This window comes from Protopterus annectens, chromosome 3.part0 (genome assembly GCF_019279795.1).
Source record: "Protopterus annectens isolate FY-2018-M chromosome 3.part0, PAN1.0, whole genome shotgun sequence".
Lineage (NCBI taxonomy): Eukaryota > Metazoa > Chordata > Ceratodontiformes > Protopteridae > Protopterus > Protopterus annectens.
In genome coordinates this window covers 1,979,504,883-1,979,518,839 of record NC_056731.1, presented here as the reverse complement: position 1 = coordinate 1,979,518,839, position 13,957 = coordinate 1,979,504,883, and positions in this window count along the sequence as shown.

Sequence of the window (13,957 nt, the reverse complement as noted above, 5' to 3'; positions counted from 1 at the left end):
TTTTTTTTCTGGGAAAGAGAATTCACATAAGGTTATCATTTTTCTGCTACAATGTATTAAAAACAGCAACATGAAGATAACTGCTTATTACCTCATTTAAAGTATTTCTTCAGCAGGTTAGTTAATCAATTCTGGAATGTTGCATCTTTGCTGAACCTAATGAAAGGGAAGCATATCTCCATCCTCAGCAAACTAATTCACAGACAAATCTACTGGAGCCTTACTGTAAAATCATTTGCTGGTGTCAGTGTACTCTATTCTCTGTAGCAAGTTAAAATTACAAACAATATTTGTACTTTGTTAAAATCATTACATGGTTATAATAATTGTGCTGTTTACACTTCAGCTTCGATCTGTTATTGACAAAACACTACAGGGACATGAATACATGCACTGTGAATACTATTACGTAAGTGGGCTACTTGATGCTCTAAGTCAACTTGGCTTAATAATACAGCAATATTAGAGGAGAAGGATGAGTTCTGTATAACTATCTAATTGCTTAGCCTAGCATTACTATGTTACAATGTAAATTATGGTGGAATAATCAATACATAAAACTGCTTCTGTGACAACATACTACATTTTATGTTAATTAAACTCTACTCTACATCATCTGATCTATACTGACATCTTACTGCTGTATCTAGACTGAGGCAGGAAATGGGCCCTGATTTAGTCCATTTACCAAAAAAAAAGTAAGAGGTATTTTTCCTCTTCTTCCTCATAATCCTCAGTTGCCTCCATTCTTTTCAAAAGACAAACCCCCAGATTTAATAAAATCCATCTAAGCGTAGTGTAGAGCCTAGTCGGAAGTTACCTTGTCAGTGTACGCAGTTCCCCCTCAGTCGCACGTCATGCATATTAATGATGGCACATTGCTGAGAGACAGCTGTGGAACACGGTTATTGAATAAGTGTAGAGAGTGCGTTACTGTGTCCACACATGCATAGCACACTCCGTGCACTGTCCAAGTGCAGTATATCAATGTATTTAATATAATTTTTTTTTCAAGCTTGTGCAGCACAGCATGGAGTGCATGATTGCTAAGAGGTGCCGAGACATCTGCCAGACATCTAAAAATAGAAACCGGATGCATTTCATTATATATTTAAAGGTCATGTTTAAGCATAGCTGAGCAGGTATGCATGGTGCAGAGTGGTGCTCAGCAGTGCTTAAAGTTAGCTCAGAGATATATGTAAAAGTATACCAGTACTCCAATTATCCACATAACCAAATGGGTAGAGTTACAGCTGTAGGTGCAGGGTTTGAATACATGAAAGGCAAATTATGCATTTATTTTCCAAATAAAAATTATGTGAATTATTTTTCAATCATGATCTGTTGCACTCAGCTAGGCTCTGATAAGTCCTGATAAGCTATGGTAAGCACTGCTTAAACAATCTCTGCTTATGCACTGCTTGGCAGCACTTGGCTGTGCTTAGCTGGTTTGCACACTGCTAAAAACTGCTAAGCATTGCCAGTTTAAGCACTGCTCAGCTCAGCTGTGCTGGTTTGCATGGTGCCAAGTGACGTGCCACATTTTTAAATATGACCCACTAGCATGTAATGATGGGAAAACAGGCTATATAATAGGAATACAGCATAACCAGTTGGAGTTTGAACTGTGCAGTAACTATGGCTGGTGTTGGAGAGGATGCATACTTAAAGGAGTAGTGGTGTGGCATTCAGGCATCCAGGATCATGGTTGGACTCCTGGTGAAAAGCCATGATGACCGGCTGCTGCAGAGACAGTCCCAGGGCTTAGAGTGCAAGACGGAGGCCTGGGACTGGCTGGCAAGTGAACTCACCAGTACTACAGGTATCCCCCACATAGGTGAGCAGGTCCATCACTACTATGACAACCTGAAGCATCAGAAGGTGAATCATCTGGACACCTGGGTCCAGAAAGCTCAGACTGGGAATGCCTCACGAGTTTGTAAGTACTGTTACCATTGTTTAACCAATACCTAATCTGAATGTTTGATAGACAGGTATACATAATGGTGTGCTTCTCACCCTACAGCTGCAGAGGACAGAGCTTGCAATGTTGTGGCACATGGTGGGTGCTTGGCCAGGTTGAGCTGTGAATGTGGTGAGTACAGATGTATTTTGCAATCTATAGTCAAATAAGCAAGAAAGAGTAAAGCATTAACTACCAATAGGTATATACAGTAAAGATTGTATGGCAATGAATGTGGACGTAGACCTGTACTGCAGTTATTGACTACTACCAACTATAGTGCAATAAGCATGGAAGACTAAAGCATTAACTCTGATAAAGTAAATGAGATAAAGTTTCTACTGCAATCATTGTGGAATTACAGCTGCATTGTAATACCTACATTAAATCAACTGTTGTGCAATAAAACTTGAAACTATACCAGTAACTACATGAAGGTACCCCTAATAAAGCTTTGTTGTACAATATGTGTGTAATTAGAGCTATTTTACATGAAACTGATTATGACAACTGCTCTGCAATAAAAACATGAAAGAGTACCAATACCTGCCTCAAGGTATAGCTAATAAAGAGTGTTATGCAATAACTGTAGATTCAGAGCTTTATTACAATAAATGAATTATGCACCTGTTCTGCAATAAGATATGAAGCAATAGCAATAACACCCAAGGCATATTGTGTATATCAGTATTGTCTTGTTTTAGCCATTGTATTTCAGCCATATGCATTCAGGCTCTGAGGTTCAATGCTGCAGGCAGGTATAACAGTGTAATAGCTGTAGACTGCAAATATACTGTGTGCAACTGTATATGGGTGAGATAGCCAACCCAATAATCTGATATGGTTTGTAGACTTCACAGATATTTCCACCCACTAACAATATATTGTGCACACCTGCATTCTATGTAGTACTGTAGTGGTTACCTAGTATCTCTGTCATGCATAGATTTCATGCATGTGTGTTCAGCTGTCACTGCAGTCTAGTATAAAACTGTAGTACTATTACCAGGTCATATTTTGTTTCCAGGTGAGCTCAAGGCAAATATCAGTCAGTCAGAAATCAGCAGTGACTCAGTAGCTGAGTTTGTTAAATGTTCTGTATGAAGTACGTTTTGCCACACACAGACCAGGGTTTGAATCCAGTGCCATGTAATAATAAATATTACTGTATCTGTTACATATTGATGACAGATGTTCTCTCCACAGGAAATACAGGTAAATGGGCGAGGTAGCCCATATTATGAATAAATATGTTTTGTGTTCAGATGTAACAGACTGTTAACATCATTGACCAGGAATGTGTTAATAGTGCATAAAATAAAGCCAAAAACTATAATAATAAAAGATAAGAAAATAAATAAAATGTGTAATCTCGGTATGGCTGTATCCCTGTAGTGTCTGTGAAAGGTTGCTGCAGTTCTATCCCCATGCCTGCCAAGCAAGGCATGATAGTTGTTTACTCTCGGTACTGTACACATACATGTCTCTCATGTGCCACACTGTCATGGAATGTAATTACTGCTGCATAATCCCTCTGTCACAGATGCATCATTGACATGATTATGTCAATAGCAAAGTAACACTACATCAGTCCATAGTACACCTTGGTAGTTATATAGGTCCACCTGATGTGCAAGTGTCTTCGTAGTTGTGTACCTGCAGGTGTTACTGCTTGGCCCAGACTGGTATGTATGTGCTGCAGCAGCTGTAGGGCACTGTTATACATAAAGAAAGGACAGACCTGTGGAGTAGATAGCAGTACTGTTGTAAACTATATAGCCTATACCTGTATTAATGGACTGCATTTTTCTCTCTCCCCACCTCTTATCTTCATCTATACTTATTATTGTTATTCATTGGTTATGGTTTACTAGTAACATATGTTGATATTTTGTGGACTATGTTTTATTATTATGTATTACAATGGATGCATAGTAACATATCTTGTTGAATTACCTATGTTGTTGGTCTTATACCGTAACTGTTACTGGCATGCTGTTAATATACTGACTGTTATTTTATTTATTGTTGTGTTCCATTTAATATGCATTGAAATGTTAATGGGTTATTTCCAATGTTCTAGCATGCTGTTATAACTAACAAAATGTTTTGTTCATAACTAACCTATACACATTGTTATACCTCTATCACTACAGCATGACAGGGTGGGCCAGTTCCTGCTGATCCACCTACCCTACCTCAGTTGGCCATGGCACTGGGTACAGGATCATCTGGGACCCAGGCTGGTGATGCCACTCCACTGGCCCTGCACCACCTTCAAGTGGAACTGCCTCAGGGTGACTTGGCCCACCCCCCCCCTCGGGAGCGGTGATGGAGGGCAGTAGTCACCCAAGCTCAACTACTGGCCATGGTGCGCAGAATTGTTCATAGAAGCTATGAATAATTCCTGAGCTGGATTGAAGGCAGACTCAACAACCTGGTGGTCCCTGGTGGCCCTGATGCCCAGACTCCAGCACAGCCACCTTCATGTCAGTGAAGGAGCAGTGTTGACTTCCCATGGGTGGGGATGTCAGTCATGCTGCTGTTGTCTGGAGGCACATGCATCTCTGATTCCACAACACCCTCCCCATCCAAGGTGTTTACATCCCTCATGTGTCACACACCACATCTGTATTCTGTCTTGTCTATCTTGTCTGTCTGCAATTGCAACCTCTCCTGCCCAACTTACTTCCACACATGTACCTACATCTCTTCCCCAACATTCCACTCTCACCTTATAAAAAAAAAAAAAAAATGGGCGTGTGTCCCACAAAAAACTCTTCCTCCATTTCACACACATGTCCACTGAGCACAACTAATTTGGTCCATTTGGCTTAACAACACATTTATGTTGTCCTCACCCCTCTCTCTGGAATTTGAGGGTCCAAATTTATGTACAAAATCTGCAACAATGCACAGCTGTTGCTGTACAAGAAATGGAAAGCTATGGTCCTTTCCTACACCCTTCCTACACATCCCTACCTGCCTTTCAGTATGTTTTTCCCTCTGCTTGCTCCCATTTCATGACTGCCCTATCACCCCCTTTTTTTCTTTTTAAATTTTTAGTGTAGGTTTGCATGGAGCAAACCTGCTTGAATGTGCCTTTGTGATCTTATGTGTTTCTCACAGTGTTAGGCACATCTACAAGATAACCACCCTTGCCATGTCTCAAACCAAGGCCCCTGTCATTTACAGCATAGTGCATTAATCTACTAGGACACTCGCATCTTAACTAAAGCATGTTTCCTGTAAAATATACTGATTGCTACTGACAGACTGCAAGTACTGTACATCTAATGTGAAAAATGGGAGTGTACCTGGGACTGTGATGCAAAAAGTCCACCAGTACACAGCCAAATAAATAATAATGGATGTACATGAAGCCTGGGATATCAGGTAAATGTTCCCCTTTTATCAGCAACATCTTTAAACACACCTGCTAAGGCAGCAATGGCAAAGTGCATGTGTACAACTGAGACCCTGCTGCAGAACAACTGTCTGAAAGCCATGCACATACTGATGGATGCACACAATGTGTGTCACAGACTGTATGTATGCACATGTATCTATCAAATACACATGCAGGAGCACTGACTCAGTAGCTCAGTCTCTTAAATGCCTTGTATTTAGTATATTTTGCCCTACACAGTCCTGGGTTTGAATCCAGTGTGCTGCACTTCAATTACGTTCTTGTGAACACAGCAAGTAATGACTCTGTCACGCAATTTTAACCCACACCGTTTGCTGCTACTGAATTAACTGTTACCCTTGTTTGCAAGTCAAAAGCCTGCTGGTAGAGACACACTGCACTTAATCATATAGCCTAACTATATGTCACCTACTACTCTGTTATTAGCACTGGCACATGCCTCGACTGGACTGTAAAGGGGTCCCTTACCCTGGCTCTGCTGTAATGACAGGGCTGCCAGTGCTGCCACAGTTACACGTACAGCTTGCTATCTTTCAAAGTGTTCACACTCCCCCTATGTGCCCTAGGCTGCAGCAGCATCTGCAGCCTGGAGCATACACCACTGTATGTTAAGCTAGCTGCTACATACCTACTATACCTTACAACACTCTGGAACAAGGGATCCAGACAAAACCATACATAAAGGGTAGGTGGGCAAAGGTCCAGTGATAGGGACATATTTCACAGTTTGCCCTTACAAAGATAGTGAGCTGATAGAATAGCAGATACTGTATTAGCATGCATATTCTGATGGGTATGATGTCTGACACTCACATGTCTCTCTCTCTCCTTACTGACATCACCCCACAATGTTTAACACTGAACTGCCAGATAATCACATTGTCATGGGACAATGGCCAAACATATCAGGCAAATCTGTGGACATACCTCATAAATCTCAACAGTGGACATTATTGGTACCTAGCCTTTGCAATGTTGTAGTCACCACACCTGACCAATGTCCCTCTCAAAGACTAAGAATGGGGCCAAAGCCTACATGAAGGCCTTAAATATTGCAATGTAGTGCCATGTCATTGACTAATGAAAGTGCAACTCAGCTGTTTTGGATGTAATTAGCAAGTCTGAGTCACAAATTGGTGCACAGGCAATTAATTGTTAATGAGCATTACCTAGAAAAGGCAAGCAACTGCTTATGGGGAACATGTCTGTATGCTGTTTTACTCAAACAGACAACAGTTTTGCAAGCTGTTTGCAGAGGTACACATCAAGCAAGGATTACTTCACACTACCAGGTATGCAGTAGATGTCGCCATATAATAGGATGCAGATGGGAGGATGGAGATATGTGGAATAGGGATTACAATAGTAGGCCTGTAGTACATCTATGGTATTGACATGCCAGTGATACTCTGCTGTCCATCAGCTACAGGCATGCCTTTCAACTGCCCCTCCTTTGAATCAAATCACAGCTATGCCCCTGTTACTACCTCCTACAACAGTTGACTGTTATAGGAAGCTAGTGGATTATGAGTTAGACATATTGACACTAAGTAAGGGTGTACACAATTGTAATATCAAATGATGTACGGTAATTCATCCCCGTTCAGTCTGTCAATGTCACACAGAAATAGTTCTGACATTGTAAAGGTGTTCCTAACTGTCCCTGCTGTACTCTAGCTAGGTCACTGTTTTGTTAACATTTATACCTCATTGCGTGAGAGCTGTGGCTAACATACCTGTCAACCCCCTACAGCAGGAATTCAAGTCATAGCCATCATTTTGGGGGACACAGGCCCAAACTCAGCGGTAGCATATACATATTGGCCATACAAAGTAAGACTATGAATAGACTAACAGATATTACTGTAGCATAAGTGCTTTCTGAGGGGTCTGGCATGTGACAGCCAGATTCTTTATTTTTTGACAACAACCATAAGTGATTGGCCAACCATTTGTCAGAGATCTACATGTTCATGCCAAAAGGACCCCATTTATGAGACACACATACACATTCCACAAACACCTGTGTAGTGGAGAGGTATGATGCCTACAGGGAAGATATACTACAGCAGGTTTGCATTGCTGTCTGTCATTGTGGCATACTGGTGTTGCTGGACTGTCCCCATATAGTTGTTGCATTACCATGCAACTATTTGTCTGATAGTGTCTGTGTGACATAGCAGTGGAACTTTGCCTGTACGGTACACACCACAGTAAACTGCAGTGATGGGTGTAGAGACATACAGCAGAATCTGTCATGGCACACAGGGACATAACCAGTATTGCTACTATCTTGGTGATAGCCACACATGTAGTGTGCTGATAAACATGTGAGAGAGTGGTGAATAGTGCAGCCCACTTTGGTTGTGCAGGGTCTGTACATAGTGGATGTCCATGTATCTGGTACTGTGATGTGTTCAACTCTTGTTGTCTTTCAGGAATGATGTATCACAGGAGACATGCACCATTTACAGCTGCAGAGAATAATGTTATCCTGGATGGCTTAGACTGCATCATCACATTCTGCCATTCTGCTGTTCAGGTTTTGCCAAAATCATGACCAATGTGCAGCACTGTGGGCTGACCTCATCATGGCAGTTAACTAAACTGGCCAAGAGGACAGGACTTACAAGCAGGTCTGAGACAGTGCCACAGATGTGGTCAATGTTGCATGGCAAAGGGCAGTTGCTGTTGCCAGGGACCGTGCTGCCACCAGTGGATGTTCTGCAACAGAGTAATCACTCTTGACCACAGAGGAATACCTAGTGAACCTAGAATCAACCACCAGCTACCATGGTATCCATCACCCCATACATCGTGGAGGTGGGTGCCACAGCATCCACATCAGAGGAGTGTCCAGGTAAGCTTACTGTGTTCATCAGTGTAAGACTGTATCAGTCACTGTGGCAGGCTCTGCATACCAGTACATGTGTGTCAGGTCTATCTGCACTGAGGGGGTTGGTTCTGGTGCACAGTTGTGTATGTATACTCAGAATGTCAGCAATGTATATACACACATATTACCATGTAACAATGCAACATTTGGTATTGCTGACAATACCTCTCCCTCACATTTTCATAGGTATGTCAGGTGTGGTCGGAGTCCATGGTCCTGTACCTGGTAAGTCTGATACTGTTGCTTTACAGATCATATATACCCTACGAATGTTAAGGGCTGCTATTTTGCCCTGGGCACAACTGTTATGCTTAGCCAGAGAAGAATAGTTCATATAGTTCCATTTCAGAGCAGTTAACTACAGTGCATAGAATGGGTAATCACAGCTCTGCATTTGTAGGAACATTAACATGTTTGCACTTAAAATTATGAATGACTATGCAGCCTGCTATACAGGAGCCAAATCACTCCAAGATGCCTGTTCACACACAATAGGGAGATGGTACATACTTGAGGCAGTGATACTACAACTGGCATATTATGCTCAAGAAAGGTGCACTGGGTTTTAGGTGTAGGTCTATCAGATACACTGTCATATTGCTTACCTCACAGGTGTATTGTGCTGGCAACATTAACCAGATGTAGCTGCAGTGCATGTTATAAAGGGCTTGTCTTGTCTAAGTATGTTGATGTATGTTTGTGTGTTGTGCATGAGATCAGAGATAAGATATGGGATGTGCAATACAGGTGTGGCTCCTTACCTGCATGAGTCAGTGTAGATTACCATACATAATAGTGCAGGTAGTAATGTACTGATTTTCTCTTCCTCCTCATAGGTGAATGTGAGGGTTGGAGTCTGTCTCCCTCACAACCTATCAGTGTCTCATCAGCCTCTGATGATGATGGTGGCCATAGTGAGGCACAGGTGGTGATTTTTGGGGCTGAATTGGTCCCAGGGGTTGACATCCCACTTCTTCTCCTATTGTGCCTACACACAGTCAGTATGCCCTGAGGCCACAGATATCGGACAGTCCGAGGGTGGTGACACTGAATATCACAGTGTGGCAGAAATTATGGCATCAGTGAGCATAGACACTGGACATAGCTAGAGAGCTGGTGATGTCTCACACAGGCAGATTGACAGGGGTGCTCGGAATATTGCTGCCCATCCACTACCTGTCACAGGTGTCACATCCTGGGTCACTCACTGCATGCTTTTGTCCATCATGGAGGGACAGACATGTTCCAAATGCAACACCAGATGGATGCTCAGGGTTATGCATGCAGCACAGTCTGACATCCGTGACTGCCTCCACCACATTGATTATGCCATGGATTATTTCATTGATGTAGTGGGCAGACAGTGGGCTGAGACAGTGTCAGTCTTTCACTGCACATTTTGCTGGAACATCTGGTTGGAGTAGGGCATAGGACATGTGGACGTAGGTCAGAAACATCATCTGCTGAGAGTCCACATGGCCATGCACACTCACGCTCCCATAGTGGCAGTACCTCCAGAGCTACAAAAGGAAATATGTTGTGCACACCACACTGTGGCAGGCCATGGACATGTGGTCCTGGGCAGTCCTGTGGTGGACACGGGCCCAGCAGACAGCAGTCACTGTTAGCTACTAGCACTGCTTTTGACCCTGGTCATGGTGGTTTCAGGGCCACCCATGGCAGGGCTAGTTCCTGTGTTTATGGCAGGAGACAGTGAACTGTCCACTCTGCCATGTACAGTCCACAGCTGTCTATCATACACATGTGTAGGGCTAGCACTGAGCTTAACTGTGTACAATCACTCTATCAAACATCACTGTCACATGCAGGTTACCAACAGACACACATGACACCTTTCCATGACCCATCTAACCAGAACCATTTCCTGACTCACCTCATGCTGTCAACTGTTTGGCACAGCCTAGGCCTCTGGCACCCCCACACCACATCCTGTACATCTGATGATACCTGTGCCACATCCCTGCCATCCATGCCATCGATGCAGAGACATGCAAATATGTGTCTGATGCACAGAGTGACTATATTACTTTAAATGTACTTGTGTAGTGTGGTACCTATGGCAGGTGTTATGGGCCATAACTGGTGTTGTATGCTGGCATGTGCCATGACTACACATCAAACTTTGTGTATCTTTGTTGCATGATATTAGAATGGCAGTAGTGTTACAGAATGACAGGTGTCTTACTGACCTGTGTATGTTTCTGTTCCAAGGGTCTGAGTGGCTAAGCTATGGAGACTTGGTGGTAATACAGTGGCACAGGATGGCATGGCAGCACAACAGAAATGTGACATTGGCAAGGTATGGCTGTATACATGTATGGTTACCTAGGTGCATATGTGTAGAACATTGTGTAAGTGACAATGGGGGCAGTCAGTGTAATTATGCATGCATACTCTGTGACACAGTCTGTTACTCTTGATAGGTGTCACTTAGGTGTTCTGTACACACAAATCTAGATGGTTGTGGACAGCAGTTATGCCTGTGTAGATGAGGGCTATTTAGGGCCAGCAGCTAATCACAGGGCTGTAAAATACATGACTATTAAACATAAATAGCTCATATGGCCATGTCCGTACTGTTGCAAGGGAATATATTTGTATGTACACACACACAGTGAGTTGCCTGCTGTGAGATTAAAACCACTACCTATATACTATTGCACACTAAAGCTCACAGTACTAATCACATGCACCACAGAGTTTATCTGATACTGGCCTTTCAGCAAGTGCTTTTAAGGTGGATGACATCAGCAGGCCTTGTAGAGGATGACATTTAAAGGCCAGCAGGTAGTCTAAGGGCCATAAAATGCCTTATTATTGCAGAGAAATAACCCACATGAGCATGCTTGTACTGCTAGGGTGGATATATTTATATACACAACCACCCGCAGAATTGGCTGATGTGAGATTAAAACCCCTACCTATCAAGTACTACACACTAGAGCTCTCAGTATTTATTGCATGTGCCATGGCATTTATCAAATATTAGATTGCCAGCCAGTGCTGTTAAGGTGGATGACATCAGCAGGCCTTGTGAAGGAGGTCCATATAGAGGCTGTCAAGTAGTCACAGGGCCTTAAAAATTATGTACCATGGAGCTTATCAGATACTAGATTGTCAGTCAGTGCTATTAAGGTGGATGCCCATGTAGAGGCTGGCAGGTAGTCATAGGGCCTTAAAATGTATAACCATTGCACATAGATAAGCCATACATGCCTGTCTTTACTCCTGCAAGGGGATATATTCACACACAGAGACGCTTGTTGTGAGATTAGAACCCCTACCTTTCTAGTAGTACACACAATAACACAAAATACTTATTGCATGCACCACTGAGTTTATCTTATAACAGATTGTCAGCCAGTGCTGCTATGGTGGATGACATCAGCAGATGTTGTAAGGGAGTCAATGTTGAGGAAGATGCTAGTCACAGGGCCACAAAATTAATAGCCATTACACTGCCATAGGCCAGATAGGCATGTTTGTACTGCTGTAGGACAAATATCTACACACACACACACACACACACACACACACACACACACACACACACACACACACAGGAAGCCACAGTACTTGTGGACTACACAAAGTGGCTTTGTATTGCACAGCAAGTGTGGCCTGGAGAGTGAACCTGCTTGATGCTGTTATTGTATCTAGTGTCCCAGGAATGGGATAACTGTTAAAACCCCTGCTATGTGTGTACAGTTACCAGTATTGCCATGTCTGTCTGATTGCAGTTTGGTAGGTGGACAATCGGCTAGTGACCATATGGCCTGTCCAAGTCCTGCATTGCAACCATTGCACATTACACCACCTGCTCACCATTGTTTCTCTACAAGATGACATTCCACGGGCACAGGGTTCTGTGAATGGATTATGTCCTTTTACGGCCTTGGTCTGTTACCATCAGACAACTGTTGTGATGTGTAGGTGCAGATAACCCCAGCATTCTGTGTGTAAGTGGGGACATTCATACATACACACACACACACACACACACTAATTATATATATATATATATATATATATATATATATATATATATATATATATATATATATATATAAACAGTGGATATAAAAAGTATACACACCCCTGTTAAAATGCCAGGTTTTTGTGATATAAAAAATGAGACCACAATAAATAATTTCAAAACATTTCCCACCTTTAATGTGACCAATAACCTGTACAATTCATTTGAAAAACAAACACATATGTTAGGGGAAAAATAAAAAAATGTACAATACTCTGGTTGTATAAGTGTGCACAACGTTAAACTAATACTTTGTTGTGTGTGCACACCCTTAAACTAATACTTTGTTGAAGCACCTTTTGATTTAATTACAGCATTTAGTCATCTTGGGTAGGAATCTGCCAGCATTGCACATATTGAGTTGGCAATATTTGCCTACTCTTCCTTGCAAAAGTGCTCCAAATCTGTCAGATTGCGAGGGCATCTTTTGTGCACAGCTCTCTTCAGGTCACCCCACAAATTTTCTATTGAATTTAGGTCTGGGCTCTGTTTGGGCCATTCAAGAACTTTATATTTCTTCCAGTGAAGGCATTCTTTTGTTGATTTGGATATATGCTTGGGGTCATTGTTGTGTTGAAAGGTGAAATTCCTTTTCATCTTCATCTTTTGAGCAGACGCCTGAAGGATTTGGGCCAAAAGTGACTGGTATTTGTAACTGTTCATAATTCCCTCCACATTGACTAAAGCCCCAGTTCCAGCTGAAGAAAGCAACCCCAAAGCATGATACTGCCACCATCATGCCTCACCATGGGGATGGTGTTCTTTTGGTGATGCAAAGTGTTGTTTTTGTGCCAAACGTACCTTTTGGAATTGTGGCCAGAAATTTCAACCTTGGTCTCATCAACCATAACACATTTTAAAACATACTTGATGTATTGTTTTCCAAATTTTAGCTGGGCCTGGATGTTTTTCTGTGTAAGAAAAGGCTTCCATCTTGCAACCCTATCCCTTAGTCCAGACATATGGAGAATATGGGAGATTGTTGTCATATGTAGTACACAACAAGTACTTGCCAGAAATACCAGCAGCTCCTTCATTGTTGCTGTAGGTCTCTTGGCAGCCTCCCTGACCAGTTTTCATTTTGCCTTTTGGAGGGTCGTCCAGTTCTTTGCAACGTCACTGTTGTCCCATATTTTCTCCACTTTTTGATGACTGCCTTTACTGTGTTCCATGGTATATCCAATGCTGTGGAAATTTTTTTTGTACCCTTCTCCTGACTGATCTTTCAACAATTAGATCCCTTTGATGCTTTGTAAGCTCTTTGTGAACCATAGCTTTTGCTGTAGCAGGCAACTGAGTAAATGTCAGGAAAATCCTACTAGGACAGCTGAACTACATTTGGGGTTAATCAGAGTCTCTTTAATTGATGGCAGGTGTGTACCCAAGAAGACTGAATACTGTATTTAAATCAAAAGGTGCTTCAACAAAGTATTAGTTTAAGGGTGTGCTCTCACAACAAAATATTAGTTTAAGGGTGTGGACACTTATGCAACCAGCATATTGTATGTTTTTTTATTTTTATATTTTCCCCTAACTGATTTGTTTGTTTTTCAATTGAATTGTACAGGTTATAGGTCACAGTAAAGGTGATAAAAGTTTTGAAATGATTTA